The sequence below is a fragment of the Schistosoma haematobium genome, chromosome ZW (genome assembly GCF_000699445.3).
Source record: "Schistosoma haematobium chromosome ZW, whole genome shotgun sequence".
Taxonomy (NCBI): Eukaryota; Metazoa; Platyhelminthes; class Trematoda; order Strigeidida; family Schistosomatidae; genus Schistosoma; species Schistosoma haematobium.
In genome coordinates this window covers 87,520,230-87,542,686 of record NC_067195.1, presented here as the reverse complement: position 1 = coordinate 87,542,686, position 22,457 = coordinate 87,520,230, and the positions used below count along the sequence as shown (strand labels likewise).

Here is a 22,457-nt window from a genome sequence, read left to right as displayed (position 1 = left end):
TAGACCAACATGAAAAACGTGGAAGCACTGGACAGTTATTTCATTCTAGTATAGTACTCTTCAGCAGTGCGCATTCACGATCCTATTCGTGGCATCCAAACGTAGGACCTATGGGTTTTGAGCGCGAATGCTTAAATCTCTACACTATTGAGCCAGCATCCAACGTTTTGTTTTGTAATAAGGCACTCTCACTTCTTAGATTTCATGCCATGAATGCTTTACATTTAGTTTATTGACTCAGAATCCACTCTATTTACAATTGTTAACTTCAATCCAATTTATGAGTTAATTTTACGAAACAAACCACAATATTTGATATACTTATATGTTACTTATTCCCCATTGGAATTAAATAATTTCCTGTTTTAAAAGAGATTTCAATTACAATCAGAAAACATAAATTATCATTTCATACATACATAAATGTATATTCCTTAGGAAACAAGTACAAATGATGCTAATCTTTTAGGGTTTCCCCGCGTGGGTTCGAACCCTATCCCCGTCGCCAATTTGTTGTGTTATTTATCGCATAATGTATTCGCCAATCGAAATACCACTTATTCACTCTTGTACTGTGTTATACCAATGATATTCGACCAGTATAAGCAGCCTGGTAGTCATTATTGGTCCTTTACTCACCTAACCCGTTCAGTTGAGTCCAGAACACCAATAACAGCTTCCACTATGCAAATCATTTATTTCAAACATACTTGGTTTATAAACAAGCCAAACAGACCACATCGTACCATAACATGGGAAATAACATTTATACAAGATCAAGCCAAAAAGCGGCTGTGAACGTGGGAGGCAGTAGTCAATAAACTGAACATAACTTAAGAACAGTAAATCGTATCATAATAGTCTATAGGTCAAAACGAAGCTTATAATAAGAGGAATATCAATATACACAAATTAATTACTGAATAGTTATACCATAAGAATGTATAGCTAATATTAGTCCATTAATAGGTCTCAAAAGTTACCCATAACCTAATCTTTACTAAGATATGATAATTATCATTAAAAAGTCGAAACAACATTACAAAATAACTGAATAGATCAAGTAAACAAGTTTATGAAAGAGAAACAATTCGACAAGAAGAAAAAAAAAGAACCAAATTGATCTTATTGTGCTAATATGTAAACTGTAGTCATCTGAACTATTGTTTAAATGTTTCAGTTTCACTTGACTATTTAAATTATAGTTTAAATGACAAATCAAAGTTTTAATAGAATCATTAAGTTGAATATCATTGAATAGAAATTGGAAATGGGAAAAAAAACTAAACATATCCAGAAAACAATTGGATGATATTATGTAAGGAGATCACTGTAACAATGTTGTATCTCATGTGTACAATCATAATTATTGATGATAGAAAACTTCTTTAGTCATATGGTAGATATTGAAAACAAACAAAACAAAAAAGGAATTCCACTATTAACTATTAAGAACGGGCTTGTCAACAACTTGAAGTATCATCATCATCCTTGTCAATAACGTGCTGTGGGCAATTCAGCCCCCGAATGCTCTGGTAGGGCCAAGAGTGGGAAGAGTCATCTCTCTCTCTCTCTAAAAGTGCTCTCATACGGCCACGTGCATACAGCCCATGTCAGCGAAGTCCTACTGACTGACTTCTCGCACCATTACTGTTGTTTATGAAAGTAAGAGGACGGAAACCGAATGTCCGGCGCTTTAATCAGGTTGGTGGACATGGAGTACACCTAGAGGAGTTGGAAAATCCTCACTCCAAACCAATCCTACACATGGGCTCCAGTAGCCTGAAGGAACAAATGGCGTATGAACCAATCGTTGGTCACCGGCTACCATGGGACTGCGTCTCCTGACTTGCTCCACTGCCTTATGAATCAGACCTTTAGGTCGAAGGCTCTGGATGTGGCCCTCTAAGAAAACCACCTGCTTCGGTTTGAGCACCCGGACAGTGTCCCAGCCTTCACACAAATCGAATGACAAAGTTTGGCGCATATCTATTTGATGCCTCCTTGTACATGATTAATTGATCATTTAATTAGGTATTATAAACAATGTAGTATCTTACTTACACCTATTAGCCTTCATGGAGGAGCAGTGTAGAATTGGATTATATATAAATGAATTCGTTCACATTTATCTAATAATTGCATGAAATGTATAAACAGTTTAAAACTAAGACTGAGATACGTCTATATATATATATATATATATCAACCGATACTGAGTTATATTTATCTTTCTATTTATATAAAGGTTATCAAGACACAAATACACACAGATTCTATTGAATTAGATAGTTTAATGCATAGTAATTAAATTGATGAAAATCTACATACATACAAAGAGACAGAGGTACAAAGAATAATCAAATTCAATGAAACTATTCAATTGGAAATGAAATAACACAAAGACAAAGACAATAATATCACATTATAATCAAAGAAGAGTTTTTTTTGTGTGTGGATATGATATTAATTTAATAATTGGATTCATGAGTTCATTGAAACTAGATCCCTATGGAAAACTTGGAAGCATTGGATGCGTACTACTTCTGAAGAGTCCCATACTTAGACGAAATGGATGTCCAATACTTTCAGATTTTCCATAGCGATCTAGTTTCTATTGACTTATGAATTCAATTATTAAATCTTACATGAATTGTCGTATATTTCATTGGTTTTGACTGGGAAAAAAATGAGTTATTCTTCTCTATTACTCATTGAATAGAATTACATATATCCAAATCACATGAACATGTTCAAACAGAAGTTCATTGTAGAGATCAAGATTAAATACACACACATATACACATACTATTTTCAATGTTATACATTCTGTCTATACAATTAGTAACATATAAGTAGTACATAAGTAGTACATATACATACATTAGAATAGTCAAATTAATACAACATTTTATAAGGTTGAGAAAAAAAAGTCATTGAGAATTAGAATTCAAAACGTATTGTAGGACCTTGAATACAATCATCATCATCATCATCATCATCATTGTTATCATGAGAATGATCATTATTAGGCTTGATATGATCAGATTCATAAGCGACCATCAAATCAGTATGACCATCCATCGGTGAATAATGCAAAAGATTGATAAAACTACAATTGATCAAAATCAATGAAAAAAAAATTATGGAAAGAGGGTGAAAGATGATAAAAATAGGAAAGATAGTAAGTGTGAATATGCATGGAAATCTTGACAATTATATAGTGTTTTTTTATAGAACAATCGTCTTGTGGCTATCAATAGAATCTAGGATATGAGTTTCGTTTTGTTCAAAGGCTAATCACAGCTGGATATACATACACCTTAGGTTTGAAGTTGGGATTCAGTGTTTATTGGGCATATGTGCTTTGAAATATATAGATCCGGAATATAGGTATCAACTCAATGATCTGTCTAAAAAGATATAACCCTCTTAATGCAAAAAAGTAGTTTCATGGGATTGTGATCCCTGAAAACGTTGTAGATGAGTGCTTGTGAGAAGTTTTACTAGAATAGGAAAAACTAGTTGTCCTGTAGGTTCTATTCATTATAGATTGATTTGAGCTGAAGTATCATTTAGAAATAGGACATGGTGGAAAGTTGTTTCGTCCTAGTTTGAAACTAGTCGCTAGTACACACCCAATAGCTTGCCAGTGATTGAACCCAGAACCTTCAGATCTCGTCATGAATCCTTGATCATTAAAACAACTGTGTCAAGTTGTTTTTCAATAATTCTCTAACCAGTATCATCAATTCATGATAAGAAATTCTTCAAATTAAAGTAATCCTCAAATAAATATTTTAATCAAAGTACAAAGGAAACTTAGGTACTCATCACAGTTATAAGTAAAAGTATATCGTGAACAAAAGTTGCTTAGTTGCATGAAACCATTAGAAAGCGCCTGAACATATTTGATGTGAACGATGAGGAGTTGTCCTAGAAGTAGATATCGTGTTGATCGACATTCATCAACAAGGAGGATATGTAGCCTTGAAGGAACTAAAATCACAAATGGAATTCGAATACTTATCTCTATGTACTATAGTTAGAGAGGTTGTCACTCATGTATTTGCAATGCCATTTCCATTTTATTGAACACTTGTATTCTACTGTGGTTAACGATCACTTTTACCATTGACAGGGTGGATAAATCGAGACAATTTAAGCACTTGATGATAAGTGGCTCAGTTCACCTGAAACTGAACTCACCGGTTGTAAGGATGAAATAATTTATCCTTTCAATGTATTGAATTATGTCGGTTAAATAATCAATTATTCAGTTACTTGAACGGAAGTGTTAAGTTAATATACTTAACCTTAAACAAATGAAATTGTTATCTGATGATCTGAATAATCTACATACCAATAATCAGTGCTCTTATCACTAAACCTTTACAATCATATATTACGATTAACCTGAGTGTCCTAACTTAGCATTATACACCCGAAGGATACAAATTATGGACTGATGCCACGTCGCAATCTACCCCTAATCTAGTCCCACTCAAACACATTCCTGTCTCAACTACTATTTTACACCAAGGCAGTCAGTAGTTTAACACATGTCATACACATTCTTCTCAAGATATTAGTTATATGCATATATTATGTAAACCCCAGTTGTAAGCTTACTTTCAAGTGGTTCCAAATACTGAACACGCACGCTTCGTGTTGTAAAGAAACAATTTGAATCCAGTCACCACCAATTTTATTTTCAAAAGTCAATTATTCATTCACAACCTATGGTGATCATGTTTAATATTCAATACTTATTACGTGTGACTTATCAAGTACTCTTGTCAATTAGAAAATAATAATTTACATGAGACGTGTTACGTATGACTGAACACCGACTACCACGACGCACAATGCTCACTAGTGTTGGAGACGGCTGGAAGAAAGTTAGGGGCATCAGTGCTTGAAGTCATTAACTTCTGGTCTGATCCATGTTGGTCGATGCAGACTACCTGGTTGGGGTCCGCATGACTGTCATAACCAATGGTTGGAGACTCTGTGTGACATGGCTCAAAATCCATCACAATGGCGTAGGTGCATACATTCTGTATCCTCCCTTAAACTATGAGATTAAAATTGCTTTACATCTTTCTTTCTACGAATTAATTTTTTCTTCCTGTACTATATCCTTATATGCAATCTTTCCTTTATATATTACCACCATTGAATAAACTACTTTTATGAATTCGGTGTTCATCTTGTTGTGCTAATGTGGTGAGGTATGGCAACTTGTACCGATGCATATATATGCCCGATCCTATGTTGTAGCTAACTGACTGACTGTAAATTTAAAAGTAAACAGGGCAAAAAAATCAGAAGAAGTACTTCATTTTTAACTTACATTTCATTTAAACGTGATTTATGCATTGGAAAATGACGCATATACACCATTCGATTGCCTTGAGTAATTAAACTCACCACAAGATTCCATTCATTCTTTCAATGATTTCCCGAATTCATAGGATTAATGAGAGAAAAAAAAGTAAAAAAAAAAGAGCAAAATAAATGAAAATAAAAGTACAAGAGAAGAGAAGAGAAGAGAAAAGGAAATAGAGAAAACACCTTTTATAGATTTTCTCTTTAGAAAATATTGATCTCTATGTATAATTAAAAAAAAACCCAACTGACATATTAATGAATTATGAAAAGAGATTAAAAATATGATGCCAATAGTAGACAAAAATTAAAGGGATGAAAACGAGCGAGTGAGTGGGTGGATGTGAGCAATTGTGTGTGTGTGTGTGTGTGTGTGTGTAGGTGTATGTATGTGAGTATGTATGTATGAGGTAACAAAACAATGACCAAATAAAACTTTTCAGTATTTTCATATAAGTGAACAATCATTTAACATAAACATGATAGATGTTAGTTAAGTGGTTAGAATTAGTTGGTAGGAAACTTCGATTAATCTACATCTTTGAATAGTTAACGGCTTGTCAACAAGGAGTACCTAACAGTCCTTTAGGAAACTGATACTATTTGTGAAATTGGAACTTGCATTATCATCACAACTTCCCTAGTTTGAGACATCATCACTGAAATATTTATATGACGACTAATATCCTATAGAATTGGGATACTTACAGTTGACTGGTCAATAAGAAGTGACCAATATCATAACAATATTCACGTTTAGCTGATATTGAATTCTCATAGATAATAATCATAATAATAAAATAGAAAAAAAGAGATCTAGTCTAGTTATCATCATTAATCTTTCTTTATTGATTAAAAAATCTTAAAAATTAGATGAAACAATTATCCAATACTTCATTGATTTTACTGAACGATTTATTAATTCATGCCATTTCACTTTGAACACTTACCATCAACTTTTAGTCAAATGTTAAAGCTCAATATAAGTTTACCAGTGACTAATTTCAAGGGATGATTCCTAAAAATTTCAGTGAAGTTCAACAACATTGGATGACGCTCGTCCGATATTGTCAATAAGTTGGAATCAGAATTGTAAAAGATTAGATGGTGACGTGGAGAACTGAAGGTCCTAGGTTTGATCTCTGTTAGAATTGTAAATGAGCATTATGGAGAAGTCTTGTATTATCTAGCTAGAATCATTTTGTAATGTAAGCTTCAAAGTGATTAGAATACAATGTCATCAATAATAACAGATAAACACAAACATACACACACATGCAGAGAATACTCAGTGAATAAAATCGATCAGAAAGAAAAAGAAGAATAAAAATATACTTCAATAGTTGAGATCATGAGTCACCATGGAAAACCTGGAAGTACTGGACAGCAGTTTCGTACTATTGTGGTACTTCTCAGAAATGTGCATTCACGATCCTGCCTCGTGAGATTCGAACTCAGGACTTATCGGTGTCGCGCGCGAACGCTTAATCTCTAGACGATTGAGCTGGCATTCAACGGTGTTAATGTCTAACTTCAACTAATCCACGAAATTGGGCAACACATCCACTATTGTCTTCAGTGAGTTTCTACCTCATAAGAGACCCGATTGAACTCCACTGCTCACTGCTTTTCAGTAGAACACCGGGATATACCTCATGAAGCCAGTCAATAATCAGCATATGTTGATTAATATCAGAAGGGGTTTTTGTAGACTATTATAGCACTGCTGAGGAGTGCCACAATGAAACGCAACGGCCGTTCAGTGCTTCCAGGTTTTCTATAGTGATCTAACATCAACTGACTCATGATCTCAACTACTGAAATAACTATAATATCCACAAAAACCACTTCTGATACAAACATATATTGGCTGAAAAACTGTAAAAAAAGAACACAAATATATATGTTATGTAATAAGGATTGAATGTGAAAGGGAAAAAACAAGACAGACCATATTATCTTCATAAATCTTTTCTATTGAACAGTAATCACATTGGTTACAGACAATCATATAACCATGTATATATCGATTTTTACCCATTTTAAAAGATCACATTCAAACAAACAACAACAATACAAAAACAGATTACAACATATAGGTCATTTCAGGAAACAAACTACCATATATATACATTGAACAATTGATAGATCTATTGTTGCCAATTTTAAAAGAGGTTACATTTTAAACTTTCTCCCTCCCTCCCTTTCTCTCTCTCTCTCTCTCTCTCTCCTACTGTCCCTCTTTAGAGTAAATATTTCTCCCTTTATTTTCTATACCGAATTTTATGAGTTATAATAGAATTGAGAGTTCTTCAATGATATGTTTGTATTAGAAAGCCAAATAATATAGTGTTTAATAGTTGTCAATGGTAACAATGACTAAACACTAATGTCGACAACAACAACAAAAGTGATATCACATGTATTAAGAGTTATTTGTTTTAAATTTCAATTGTGTATGTATCTACATATCTATGTAAGGATTCAGATAAATCTTTAATTGAATAATACCAATATCAATACAATAATATAGATAAGTTAACAATAATGTAAATGAATTATGAAAGGATAATACAAAAGCAGATGGCTATCAGGACTCAGTAGCTAAGTGGATAATGCGATGGCATTTGGAGCGAACGGTACTGGGTTCAAGTGCCGGAGTGGACATCAACTATGAGATGCGGGTACATCCAGCTGAAGAGTACTAAATAAGACGAAATGCGCGTCCTAGATTCCATTGCTAGCCACTATCCACATTTGCTTACAAAAGTATTTGTTGTAAATACTAAGTGTTAATTTTTGTTGTTGTTGTTGTTGGATGGAATCATAATTAGAAATGATGATCTTTACTAAGAACAAGATTGTTTAATTCAATCACTTAGTTATATACAACATAGAGTCTCAAATATATATGTATTTCAGATCAGATTACCATAATTCATACATCAATTATATGATTTAGGACGCCAGTCGATATGATGTGCTAAATTTACCAAATAGAATTTCGTATATTATTCAGTCTACAAACTAGACTTGAACAATTATACACTCTAACCGGCATGGTTAACTTTGAGCCAACGCAGGCTATATTTCTATGGGCCTATTATTTGTAAACTTTGTCTCAATCTTCTGCCTTGAATCTAAAGACAAGTCACAAGTCAGGTTCTACTATATTGATTCAAAACACAAATGGGTCTGTATGCCTCCAAATGCTCTGGTATGGCCGACGATAGGGAGAGTCAGATCTCCCTCTCGAAATACTCTCATATAGCCACGCGTATACAGCGAATGTCAGGGAAGTCCTACCCACTGCCTTCTGACGGCAAGGTGAATGTCCGGCACTTTAACCGGGTTTGTGGATATAGAGGATATGAGTTGGAAAACCCTGATTCCAAACCAATGGTGCACATAGGCTCCAGTATCCTGAGGGAAAAATGGCGTATGAACCAATTATTGGTCACCGACTACCATGAAACTGCATCTCCTGACGTTGATCCACTGTCTTGTGGATCAAATCTTTAGGTCAAAGGCTCCGAGTGTGGCTCCCTAAGAAAACCAACTGCTTCAGTCTGGGCACCCGGGTAGTATCACAGCTCACATACAAATCAAGTGACTTGTATGGCACATGTGTATTCGGTGCCTCTTTGTACCAATATTTATGTGTTCAAATAAATAAATGATTATAAATGGATATATGTATGCAAGCATACTGAACTATAACACTCCATAAACTAAAAATTCACAACTATAAACAAATAAGCCAAAAGTGGCTATGAATAGGGCAAACTGTAAATAATTGATTGGCGGTATAATAGTAGTTGATCATTTGAAAGAAAGCTTATGATAAACGGAGTAAATGTATATGATAATCCAGTAACTTATCAATTCTATGAATAAGAATATATGTATTCTATAAAGTGATTTCGGAAGCGACCAATTCTTCAGTCATCATTGTGATACATCAATCAACATAAGGACATTAAATTATTAAGATGAATATCAAAGTAAACGGAATAACACGGAAACCCATTAAGTTCCTTTATTGTCGAAGGGTATAGAAAATTTGATTCAAGAACAATCAATAAATCAGTAGAATCAAAGACAGAAAAAAAACCAGAAACACAAGATCTAACAGAAGACAAAAAGTGAATGAATCACCACTACTATAACTAACTCTGATCCATATCACCCAACGTCACCAACCACTAATTGCGTTTATTGAACGGACTCCTCTCAAGTAGTCTTCATCTACCATCGTAATTTAGAACAAGTCAATGACTCCATGGACTGATGATATGTCTTCGTTCTGTTGCACATAGCTTTCTTCTAACTTAATACTACTTCAGGCGATATCGTATGTTGCAGAAAGTGAGCAGTTGAGCATAAGTAATACATGTCTCAACCACTTTAGTCGATGAAGTTCCATTATTTAGCCATCCAATTCCTGTTATTCGCCTAATACCATTTATCTAACCTCAATATTATTCCCTTGATGATTCCAACATACGTGATTGATATTTGGAAGATATTTAATATTAAATACTAGTAACCTACAAATATCTATTATTCTTAAAGGTCACATTTTACAGTTGTACTGTAAGACAACTGCCCAGCTTCTTGTTTTTTGTTGTTGAAAACAATATATGCATGAGGTCTCCTATGTCCTCTTTGATTACCGATTCACTGCTCAAATGATTACTAATGAGATAAATTCGGTAAAAATCATCAGTGCACATAGTTCCAGCAAAACATTTATGGACCCTATAAAGCTTGAAATCACAGGGTATAACACTAAAGGAAGTCGAATTTTGGAGATTTACAGGAATGTTTTGAACAGTAGAAACGGAATATTTTAGGAGATAAGATGAATGTACCTCGAAATTTTGTAAAACAAAATCTATATGACCACAGTTCGTGTAGTTACCGGAAATTCTACGTACTGGTCACATGTTTTGAATTATTAACAAAATAGAATAGAACATATTGATGAGAAGTATACTTTTCCTTAGATTGGTATATAAAAATTCTGATCAATGTAGTAATCTTTGATCACACACATACACACACAATAAACTGCAACAAACAAGCCCCCGAATGCCTTGGTACGGCCGAGAGTGGGGAGAGTTCACTCTCCCTCTCCAAATGCTCTCACACGGTCACGCGTATATAGCTTCTGCCAGGGAAGTCCTACTCATTGCCTTCTCGTGGCAGCGGTATTGTTTACGAAATTGAGAGGACGAAAAGCGAATGTCCGATGCTTTAACCGGGTTAGTGGATATGGAGAGTCCACCTAGGGGAGTTGGAAAACCCTCATTCCAAACCAATCCTACACATAGGCTCCAGTAGCCTGAAGGAACAAATGGCGTATGAACCAATCGTTGGTCACCGGCTACCATGGGACTGCGTCTCCTGACTTGCTCCACTGCCTTATGAATCAGACCTTTGGGTCGAAGGCTCTGGGTGTGACCCCTAAGGAAACCACCTGGTTCGGTCTGGGCACCCGGGCAGTATCACAGCCCTCACACATATCAAATGAGATTTGTGTGGCGCATATGTATTTGGTGCCTCCTTGTACCAATATCTATGTGTTAAAATAAAATAAAATAATAACAAACAAACTCTAGATCTTGGTATTAAACGTGATTAACTTGCCTGATTGAAAAGATGAGTTTGTCGGAAGGCCCGACCGTAGCTGCTACTTTTACGTGATCGTCGGGTTTACCTATCATGGTAACTCAACCGGGTTATATTGGTTGGAACACATGTTCTTTTAAGTCCTACTACACCAGGCAGGTCGGTTGGAGAACGGTACGTCTAAAAGCAACAACTTAAGGCCCGAGGGCGAAGTTATACTACTGACTGTAGAGAAGTATGTTTCTGATGTGATGACCTCCATAATCGACTAACCAAGACTCAAATGGATCACATTGCCATTAGCCATTGTTGGAAGGGCTCAATAGAACACTATCGCTCATTCTGGAGCACATATTTAGACTCGGATCATTTTCCAGTTCGAGAACAAATTTGTCGGCATGTTAAAGAGCGCAAAAAAGCCACAGCAAGGAAACCCTTTAGAATCCAATTGAATGATGAAAAAATTTGTGGTATATATTTCGGGAACGACTAGAGGAGCTAATCAACCGTGAAAATGATACCCACTCCGAGGTAGGTTGGTATTGATATCCAAAATCTGTGGAAATAGCAGTGATATCTACTAATAACTTATCGATAGCGTATTTGGGGACTACAGAGTAAGCAATACCTGAGTCACTGACAATTAGATTTAGTCATCTTAATAGGTATAGACCATCTGGTTGAGATCCACGTCATTGTCGTAACCAATTGCTAGAAATTTTGAATGATTTAGTTTTAAATTGTTTGAAATAGTATATATGTATCCATTCTTTGTCGTCCCCCGAATCCTGATATTCAAAATTCCTCATAGCTTTTCTTGTTTTTATTTCGCTAATTTATACTTTCTTTTCGAGCCGTATGTTCGATACCTAATCTTTCCTGTTACCACTGATGCTGTTACTATCACAACTATTCCGGGATTTGGTTTGACAACTTCATCTCGGTGTGCTAATGGGACATGGAAAATTGAACCAATATACATACGTAGAGGTTCCACATCGTAACTAACCGATTTGTCAGAAGGATTCATGGAGAGTACATAAACAGCTTTTGTCTATAAAACGGCTATGGTCAGGACGACTTGCAACCTTATAAGAAAATTATGTTCAGAAGATAAAATGGGTAAGGAGTGAACGCCATTTGAATGATAATAGTTACCAGCAAAAATTTGTAACTAAGTATAGGAAGATTAAAGCGAATGAAATGGAGCAGCCCATGATTGAAAAAAACCATGTCATCCTAAGATTTGTCTTTGGGTGTGATGAATTAACTGGAAAGAATGATTTAAAATCATATTGCCTATGTGTCACTACTACTGCTTCTACTTTTCTGGGATCTATCTTCTTGATTTTATCCGTTGGTACTGATTTATGAAATGTGGCAACTTGAACCGATGCACGTATGTGCCACGTTCTACTTTGTTTATAACTGACTGACTGATTGACAAAATTATCTACTTTAAAACGATAGATAAGTTTAAGCAACTTGTATGGCATATGGAGTATGAGAATTCAGTGGTTAAGAACATCACCTTAGTTTATGAAATCACTAATCTTGGATCAAAGACTTAAAAGAGACCGTAAGCTTTAATGATGTTTTCTGTAGGGTAAGAGGGAGTATTCATTTTGCAATGTGGTAACTTTAACCAATGTATATATGTACCAGGGGGTTCTATGTTATATAAATACATATATAATGGCGAAATAAGAATAAAACCTTAGGTCGTACACATCTTCTAACTAGTTGCCTTCTATCATCACAAAGTTGAAAAATAAAAAAATAACGGATATTGATAAAAAAGAGAAGCTATCCATTTTATTTTATACATACAAAGGACTGTTGCAATGTCTCCTTCTCTCTCTGGATCGTTATCTTTCACCTTTATGTCTTATAATATCAAGGCACACCTTAGTAACAGTTAGATAAACAAATTATTTATATTGATGCCTTCTATCCTGCTATCACTCACAATGATATATGTATATACTTTCATTAATATTCACTTTAAATATGATATCAAGAAGAAATGGATGTTAGGTTTACCTACTACTACTACTACTACTACACTGAGAACATCTGTTTCAATGTTAGCGCACATTCATAGCCGCTATTCATTTATTACGATGAGGAGTGTTTTGCATAGATGCAGAAAGACAGCAGAAGCTTTACACCTAAATTATCAAGTTCAATATTCAACATAATTTAAACAAACAACCAACTATCAAAGCTCAGTCAGTCAGCTACAACATAGGATCGGGCATATATATGCATCGGTACAAGTTGCCATACCTCACCACATTAGCACAACAAGATGAACACCGAATTCATAAAAGTAGTTAATTCAATGGTGGTAATATAAAAAAAAAAGACTGCATATAAGGATATGGTACAGGAAGAAAGAATTAGTTCGTAGAAAGAAAGATGTAAAGCAATTTTAATCTCAGTTTAAGGGAGGATACAGAATGTATACACCTACGCCATTGTGATGGATTCTGAGCCATGTCACACAGAGTCTCCAACCATTGGTTACGAGAGTCACGCGGACTCCAACCAAGTAGTCTATATCTACCAACATGACTAAGACAAGAAATCATTTTTTTATTCCAAGAATTGAATATTTTGGATTTGATCTCTTGTGTGCACTGCTGAGGAATTCCAAACTAAGACGAATGAACCTTCCAGTGCTCCATTTGAGTTTGCAGCCAATTTTTACATGATAGTTTTGTTGGGGTGATCCGGCAAATCTTTCGCAAAAGACAAGCAAGGATCAGGAAACACTAAGAAGCGTTTCCTCCAATCAGCGTTCACTTGAAGTTCTATCCAAAAATATCAGGGAAGTGAAACATCACATGCAGAGGTTCTGATTGGTTGATTGCTACACTGCTACTATGTTTAGTAGCATTCCAGAATCTTCTAGCAACTCAAGGACATTTAAAATATAAAAACCCTGTATTTTCTTTATTGAAAAGAAACTTGGAGTAAAGTACTTCTCGCATACTTTGAGTCTTCTCTCTCGTTGTTCAGGTCGCTGTATAGTTCTAGCTTGGGGGTTACAGAATAGCTTAAGAGACGAACATAGCGTTCAATCAGTGATCAATCAGTTGTAAATGTCTTATTCCTAAAGAATATCAGTTGTCAGTTGAATAGAGTTTAAGAATGTAAAGCTGAGTTATGCGGTTAGTGAAAATTATAAAAAATATCAGTTGTCTCAAGATTGCAGATACTCCTTGCTGAAGAGTATCAACTAGCACGAAATTTAGGTTCATACTTTCCTGTAGACTGACTTTAACCAAAGAGTGATAAAAAGGTTCTGTTGAACTATTCGTGCATAAAATTAAAACTATAATAATAGATAACTTTCAGTGATACATTGATTACAAACGAGTTGTTTATAATAGATGTGATCATCTTCTACAGTTGTATTGAGTATGTGTATGCGTCACGATCAGTATCATTCATTATCATTGCCAACCTCAAGTTGTCATCTAACAACAGCAACAACAACAACATTATCATCATCATCATAGTCACGGGAAAAATGCTTTCATCACAAGAGAATAAGGAAGTCAAGTGCCCACCAACATTCAAAATCAAATCATAAGGATACATTTAAATGAGAATAAGCAGTATTAACTTATAAAAAAAGATTGATTGCAAACAGGATTACTTTCTATGAAATTAATTTATGAATGGAAGAAGATATGAGAACCCAAAAAAAGCTTTTTTTTCAAACTGTATCATCATTACTATTGCCAGTTGTTACCAGGACGACAAATTACGCATATGTATATATATAATACGTAAAAAAAGAGCATATTAGATATGAAAACAAAACACAATTAGCGTATACATATATATACACACACACATCATTCATCTGTAACCACAACAACTAAAAAAATAGTCTAGAATTCAATGAACAAATGAGTAAATAAATAACTAAACATTGTTTGACCTTAATCCACATATAATTTTTTTTGTTTTGTTTATGGTATAATTGGATTATGGTTAACAGTGGAATAAAAGATGTTTCGTCCAATCTGAGACTCATCAACTGAACGTATCTGCATCTAGGTTTTTATATAAAATACTGAAATAATGAAGTGATATTGGAAGCAACAGGTATTGGGTCTATGTAAAATATCAACATAATGAGACGTTAGTACATTCAACTGATGAGTCCCATTGAAATATAAGAATTAAACTTGAATAACTAGACAATAAATGAACAGAGAATACAACTCATTGGCAAGAATAATCATTCTTGGCAGTATGTTTTATATTCCTTTTCTGCTACTAGATGAGGACACATTCGTTCTTAGAAGAGATAAGCTTGAAATAGGATTAGTATTGATAATATTATTGATCGAAGAGTGTAACCAAGTCCAACGGACGACTGGTTGAAACCGGTCACTAAAGTTATTTTCCAAAAAGGTTACATTTGTATTTCTAGCTTGCATTCTTTTTCCAAACTCATAATGAAAAGTAGGTTTCAGTATATATTGGGAAGAAAATTTTTTAATCCCACCTCATTCTATAAGCGGGCAAAGTTACTGGAAATGTTAGTTATTAATTGGAAGTGTCTTATCCATGGCTCAAAATCGTTTTCAATGGCGCAGGTGCATCCATTCTTTGTGTTTCCTCAAATTATAATCTTCCAAGTTCTTCATAACTTTTTTTAAAATTTCACTGGTTTATATTTTTCTCTTGAATCGTATCTTTGACGCCTAATCTTTTCAATCACCACTCATACTGTTACTACCTTTACAATTCTGAGACTTGCCTTAACAATTTCATATGTCCGTGCTAATGGGGTATGGCAACATAAACCGATATACACATGTGCCAGGTTTTAGGCTTTGTTTGACTGACTGACTGACTATATCCGGCTGACGAGTTTCAAGTAGGCGCGTGTCCTGGGTTGTTTTGCTAGCCACCATCCATCTCTGCTTATAATGACTAGCTGACTATTCCGTCCAATTTAATTCGATTAGATAATTACGATAAGAAAATCTAAATATCACATCGGGGTTCAACACTATATCTAGAACAATATAACTATGGACCATCGAAAGTATAGGCACTCACCTTAATCTGATCAATAAAATCGGTTAATCGATATTTATCAACTTGTTTACATGGTCGAATAGTCCAACGATCCCATAGACTGAAATATTTTCCATTTGGTAAACGTGTTTGTCGACACAGTCCAGGCTCACTGAACAAAAGAACCGGTAATGCTAAGTTAAGAAAACTATTTCTAGATTTTAATTGAACTAAACGTTGTTCACAATTATTTATTGTTGTCGTAGTCGCCGCCAATGTATTTATTTCCTTTTCAGATGTAAACGAACCAACATGATCATCATCATATTGATTATTGTTAATTACATATTTAAGTAATTCTAAGCAGACTAAACCTGCAACAGTAGCAGTTGTTGTCGCTATAGCTGGTACTATTCGTCCAGCGATACGTTTAACAACATGGCGAGCTGTAATCGGTAGACTGTACATTGTAGCACGTAAATTCTATAACAAGTATATACAAAAAAAGAAATGAAAGATTACTGAAACATTTGACCGGAAAAAGGGGAGCGCAAACGTTTATGTGACGAAGAAACTAGTAGTAAGCAACTGAAGTAAATTTCTAATTGAATGAATGCTTCAACACTTTCAAAGCGTTCATCCATAGACTAATAACATCTACAACTTATTACTACTATTGTGTATATGGAGGAATAAATGAAAATGGAAGTGTTTTGAAAGAAAACATTGTTGCTTAGAGATATTTGAAGGGAAACTCGGGTTTCGTATTATTCGGTACTCGTCAACAAGGTGTACTTGTAATCTTCAGGGGACTGATACTTCTCGGCAGATTTGGTCAGAAATGTTACCACTGAGCTATTGATACAAAGGAGCACCAAAAAATATATACGCCGCACAAATCATTGGATGTGTATGCATTGAGATACCATTCGGGTGACAAATCAGAACAAGTGGTTTCATTACGCGTTCACATTCTGAGCGCTTGACTTACAGGTCTAATCCACGAGACAGTGCAGCAACGTTAGGAGATGCAGTCCTATGGTAGCCAGTGACCAACATTAAGTCCATACTCCAGTTTTCTCCCAGGATCCTGGAGCACAAATACACCATTGGTTTGGAATAAACGTTTCCCAACTCCTCTACATGGATCCGCCATACTCGCTTACCCGGTTTAAGCGCTGAACATTCGCTTCTCTTCCTCTCTATTTCGTAAACAATACCCCCACCACGAGAAAGCAATAAGTAAAACTTTTCGCTTCAAATCATTTCAGATGTACACAAACACTGGAACAGTATTTTCTCATCTAAAGTACCTATGAAAGGCACTTAAACACGTATGGTCACCAATTTCTAGTTTCTATTGCCATATTGTCTTAGAGTTTAAGCTTGTTTAGTGTTAAGTCATATCGACTATGATGGGTAAGTGCTGCATTCCAGACCTCAATATTTACATACACCTCTCACCTTGCATACAACAACTACTACAAACTGAATGTTATGGTCGAATTAACAATACTTTAATATTATCAGGATGGGTTTTGTGGAGATTTTTAGAAATTTCACAAGTTGAAATCATGAGCCCATTGAAGCTAGACCACCATGGAAAACCTGGAAGCACTGGACGGCCGTTTCGTCCTAGTATGGGACTCCTCAGCAGTGTTTACCAATAGAATAGACTATGTAAAATTTATTTTAAGTGTTATTTTCGTCATAGGTATGCATATTTTATACATGTATGTATACGAACATCTTCATTTAATCATTCTATTACATTGAGATGACTCACTTTGTCATTTTCATCACATGGACATGTATCGGTCATGTGAAAAATCATTTTCTGCTTTCTAAGTGTTTTCATTCACTCGTTTCTATACCGGTCATACATGTTTGTCAAATGACTGCGTGAATTAAAATATACACCTTTTGTTGTCTGTCAACGCTTGTATAACAAGATTTAGAGAAATAGTTAAAGTAGATGACAGCGTGTACAAACTTATTTCTTTGTTTAAAAGAGTTAATCACATGGTGATTTGTGTATTACGTGAAATGATAATAAATGGATGATTCAACATACGACTGGTTGAAGTTAGACATTAATAACGTTAGATGCCAACCGGCTCAGTGGTCTAGCGGTTAAGCGCTCCCGCGTGAGACTGATAGGTTTTGGGTTGGAATCTTGCGGTGCGGGATCGTGGGTGTGTACTGCTGAGGAATCCCATACTAGGGTGGGACAGGCCGTCCTGTGCTTCCAGGTTTTCAATGGTGGTCTAGCTTCAATTGACTCATCAGTTCAATTATTAACATGCATCAATTAATTAACTTCAGTTTGGACATCTGTTACGTTCTAGTTTGAGATTTCTTCAGCAATACAATCGATCCCATCACATTCAGGCATCGTGACGATTGAATTGCACATTTAGACTATTCAAGTCATTATTCTCAAATGGTCAAAAGATTTCCAACTTCAGTAAATTTGTAATATCGTTATTCATTGTAATCGGTCCATCTTAACTATTCTATCATACTTGTGTCAATGAATGAAGAGTGATACAAAATAGAGGAGATAAGTACAGAGATTCAACAACATATGTAGAAATTAGTAGAATAGTCTAGAATTTGGAAATTGTCAACATATACCTCCAAGGGATTATGATATTTCACACTAGCTAATAAAGCATAATTAAGTAAAAAGTGAATAATGTTGAGTTATCCATTGTCCAGTATAAATCAAGACATAAAAAAACACTACACATTGCTGTGCAATAACTGCTAAAGGCTTTAAAATTGTTTCGTCACTATGTAGAGCATTTAGAAACCTAAGTGTTGACACATACATAACAATGTATATAGTAGTATGTGTTCACGTAAAACTCGGGTACTGAATATAATCAGCTAATTACTGTTTAAAAATAACAGTATAGTGTTAAAAAGGGTTCAAAGAACAACAACTAAGTTAGGTATTCGAATCATATGACGAAAGAATGACTAAATGGAACCTACTCTCCTTATCACACAAAACTAGAAGGGACTTGATCACATACTTCGAGTTACTGAATTATTAGGTTTACATGACATATTTTCAATTGTCCTTCAGAATAGATAACATAAAAAATGTTCACAAGTCTAGGACTAATTACTTATCAGCCGAATACCGATTTTCTTATTGAATTTCCAATAAATGGAACTTTTTATTTAAGTAAGTGTTTACAACTTCTTTTGTATAGACATTCAAAAGGAGGTTGGATTAATTGAGGAATAGCCATAGCTATAACTAACAAAGGTCATCCAGACTTATGTCCTTAAAATAAAACTGAATGTTTTAGTTAGATCTTCTATAGAATATAAGGCACAATGCCTAATTCAATGTCATCACTATCTGAATTACATCTTTATTATTGAACTTCTGTAATTCTTTCTCTTCTTTCTTCTTCTTCTTCATCATCATCATTAACACCAGTATACCTTCATGATTTCAATTGTTAAAATAAACGAAACTCAAGCGTGAATGAATGAATGAAAGAACAAATGAATATAAAAACAAAATATGGACGGAATAGTTGACAACACCAAAAAAAAAAGAAGAAAGAAGTATAATCAATAATGCTTATAACGAATAGCATTCACTTATTTTCTATCCATGTAGCAGAAGAAAAAAAACGATAACTAAACAACAACAATAACAAAAATAACAATGCTAATAGTTTATCTACTCGTCACTACGACTACCACTAATACTACTACTGATACTACCACTACTATTACTCTCCTAAGTAAGTTTATCACTATAGGCCTGGTAATTTCGGTTAGGTCATAATTTGATTGATGAAATAAACTAATGCATATATAGATATGTATATACATAGATAAACACTGAGTTGCTAGCTGTGTTCAATTGTGTGTGTGTGTATCTATATATGTTTATCTGCACACACACACACATTAATAAATAAATAAACATATGAATGAAAAACATTTGTATGTGTATAGAGGCGCGCAAGTGCGTCATTCTATTATGTACGACAGGCATGTCTGTCTGTCTATCTATCATATATTGAATATGTCTATCTATCCATCCATATTACTATGGAGAGTTGATTTGATAAAAAGGAAAGTTAACATTTACTTTATTCTTTTTTTTCTTTCTCTCTAAAATTATAATTTGTGTAAAATTTATTCCCATCGGTTTCATGAGTGACTTTTTTCCTCTCTCTCTCTCTCTCTCTCTCTCAATATTACAAAGATAATAACAATAATAATAGAAAATGACAATTCACAATGTTATATACTAATTTTCAGTATAGGGTTGTAAAGATTATTGAATTCTAGTGAGAAATCATGATCAGTGAAGTTTCAACAGTGTTTGTTGTGAGATAGTAGCTCACTGATGATAATGGTGAACGATCGCGTAATATTGTAAATTAACGGAAATTAGACATTAACATTCAGTCAGTCAGTCAGCTACAACGTAAGACCAGGCACATATATGTATCGGTACAAGTTGCCATACCTCACCACATCAGCACAACAAGATGAACAAGAAATTCATAGAAATAGTTAATTCAATAGTAGTAATATATAAAAGAAAGATTGCATATAAGGATGTAGTACAGGAAGAAAGAATTAGTTCATAGAAAGATGTAAAGCAATTTTAATCTCTTAGTTTAAGGGAAGACAGACAGTGTATACACCGACGCCATTGTGGTCGATTCTGAGCCATGTCACACAGAGTCTCAAACCATTGGTTACGATAGTCACGCGGACCACAACTAAGTAGTCTGCATCTACCAACATGGCTCAGACTAGAAGTTAGTGACTTTATGGACTGATGCCACGTTTTAATTCGGCATCACCTAACTTTCTTCCAACCATCCCGAACGCCGGTTAGCATTGCACGTCGTGGTAATCGGTGTTCGGGCATACGTAACACGTGGCCCAACCATCTCAGTCGACGAAGATTCACAACCTCATCGACTGATTTACCATCATTCCCTAATACCCTGCGTCTAACTTCACTATTACTTACCCGGTGATCCCAGCAGATGCCAGCAATATTTCTAAGGCATCTGTGGTTAAATACTAGTAGCTTAAGAGTGTCTTCTATTCTTAATGGCAATGTTTCGCTGTCGTAAATTAGAACAGAACGGACTGTCGCGCAGTATACTCGTCCTTTTATTGATAGGCATTAACATTGTTGGATGCCAATTCAGTGTGCAAGACCGAAGAACCCAGGTTTGAATCTCGTGAGACGCGATCGTGGATGCGCACTGCTAAAGAGTCCCATACTCGAACGAAATAACAGTTCAATGCTTCTAGGTTTACAATGGTGGTGGTGATCCGTTTATGATATCAATCTAAATACTAATTTAATATGATAATAGAGGATAAATGAAAACACTTTTTTTTATAGATTAAGAAGTTTTAGTGAAAATAATGACTAGTGGTATTTGAACCATGTTGAGTGTAAGGCGATTAGCGTGCAATGGATGGTAATTGAACTATTAAATACAAAACTCAATGATCTAAATGTAGCGTGCTTGCCACCAGACCTGTAGGTCCTATATTTGATCTATAATGAAGTGGGTATTCACTGATGAAGAGTTCCATACTGACGATAATAAATTAATTTATCAAACACAGGTTTTCTGTACTCAGTTTAGATCTATACTGTTTATGTAAGGGTTGATTATAATTCAAGATTACTTAAGAACAAGAAAAATCATAGTAATTTAAAAGTCCTTATAAGTGAAGACACACAGTTACCGATAAAATTCCAATAGTTAGAGTAACATGGAAGGTTGTGAAAATTACTGAACATTTCAATTTTTCATAATCGGTTAGACATTAGTTCAATAATCGTTAAAAAGCCAATTCTCACTCAACAATGGGAATCCATAACCCCAACCCACGAATGAAACCCATAACCTTTAGAAATCTCAGCGACTGCTTATAATTTAGGTCAGTAGATTATCAATAATGGTTTGAAGTTGTTAACTTCAGTCGATTCGTAATATTGAGAGTATGGTTAGTGAGACTTATTTTTTCATTCCCAGTAGAGTTGAACTGCTAGCTAAGGAGTTCTGTAGTATGAAAAAAAAGAATCCTTCCAAGTTTTTCGCTAATTGTCTAATCAGACTTAGTGGGTGATATAAAATGATGAAGGGAAGCGTAAAAGACGGAGGCCAAAGAACACATTACGTCGGGAAATAGAAGCAGATATGAAAAGGATAAATAACAACTGGGAGGAGCTGGAAATGATTGCCCAGGACAGGGTTGGATGGAGAATGCTGGTGAGCGGCCTATGCTCCTTCACGAGGAGTAGCAGGCGTAAGTAAGTAAGCAAGTATAAAATGATGATAAGATTATTTAGTGAATTGGTTAGTAATATT

At 34.8% G+C, this 22,457-nt stretch overlaps 1 protein-coding gene across 1 annotated transcript in view; it reads right to left on the bottom strand.

Annotated features, from left to right (window-relative positions):
* The window catches only part of AP2M1_2 (AP-2 complex subunit mu), a 114,409-nt gene continuing 91,952 nt past the window's right edge, over positions 1–22,457 (bottom strand). The window contains exons 22-24 of the mRNA XM_051212611.1: positions 16,114–16,554; positions 5,357–5,451; positions 1–3,112 (exon numbers count right to left, since the gene is read on the bottom strand). The gene's annotated coding sequence lies outside the window, so the exon portion shown is untranslated. The remainder of the gene's footprint in view (positions 3,113–5,356; positions 5,452–16,113; positions 16,555–22,457) is intronic.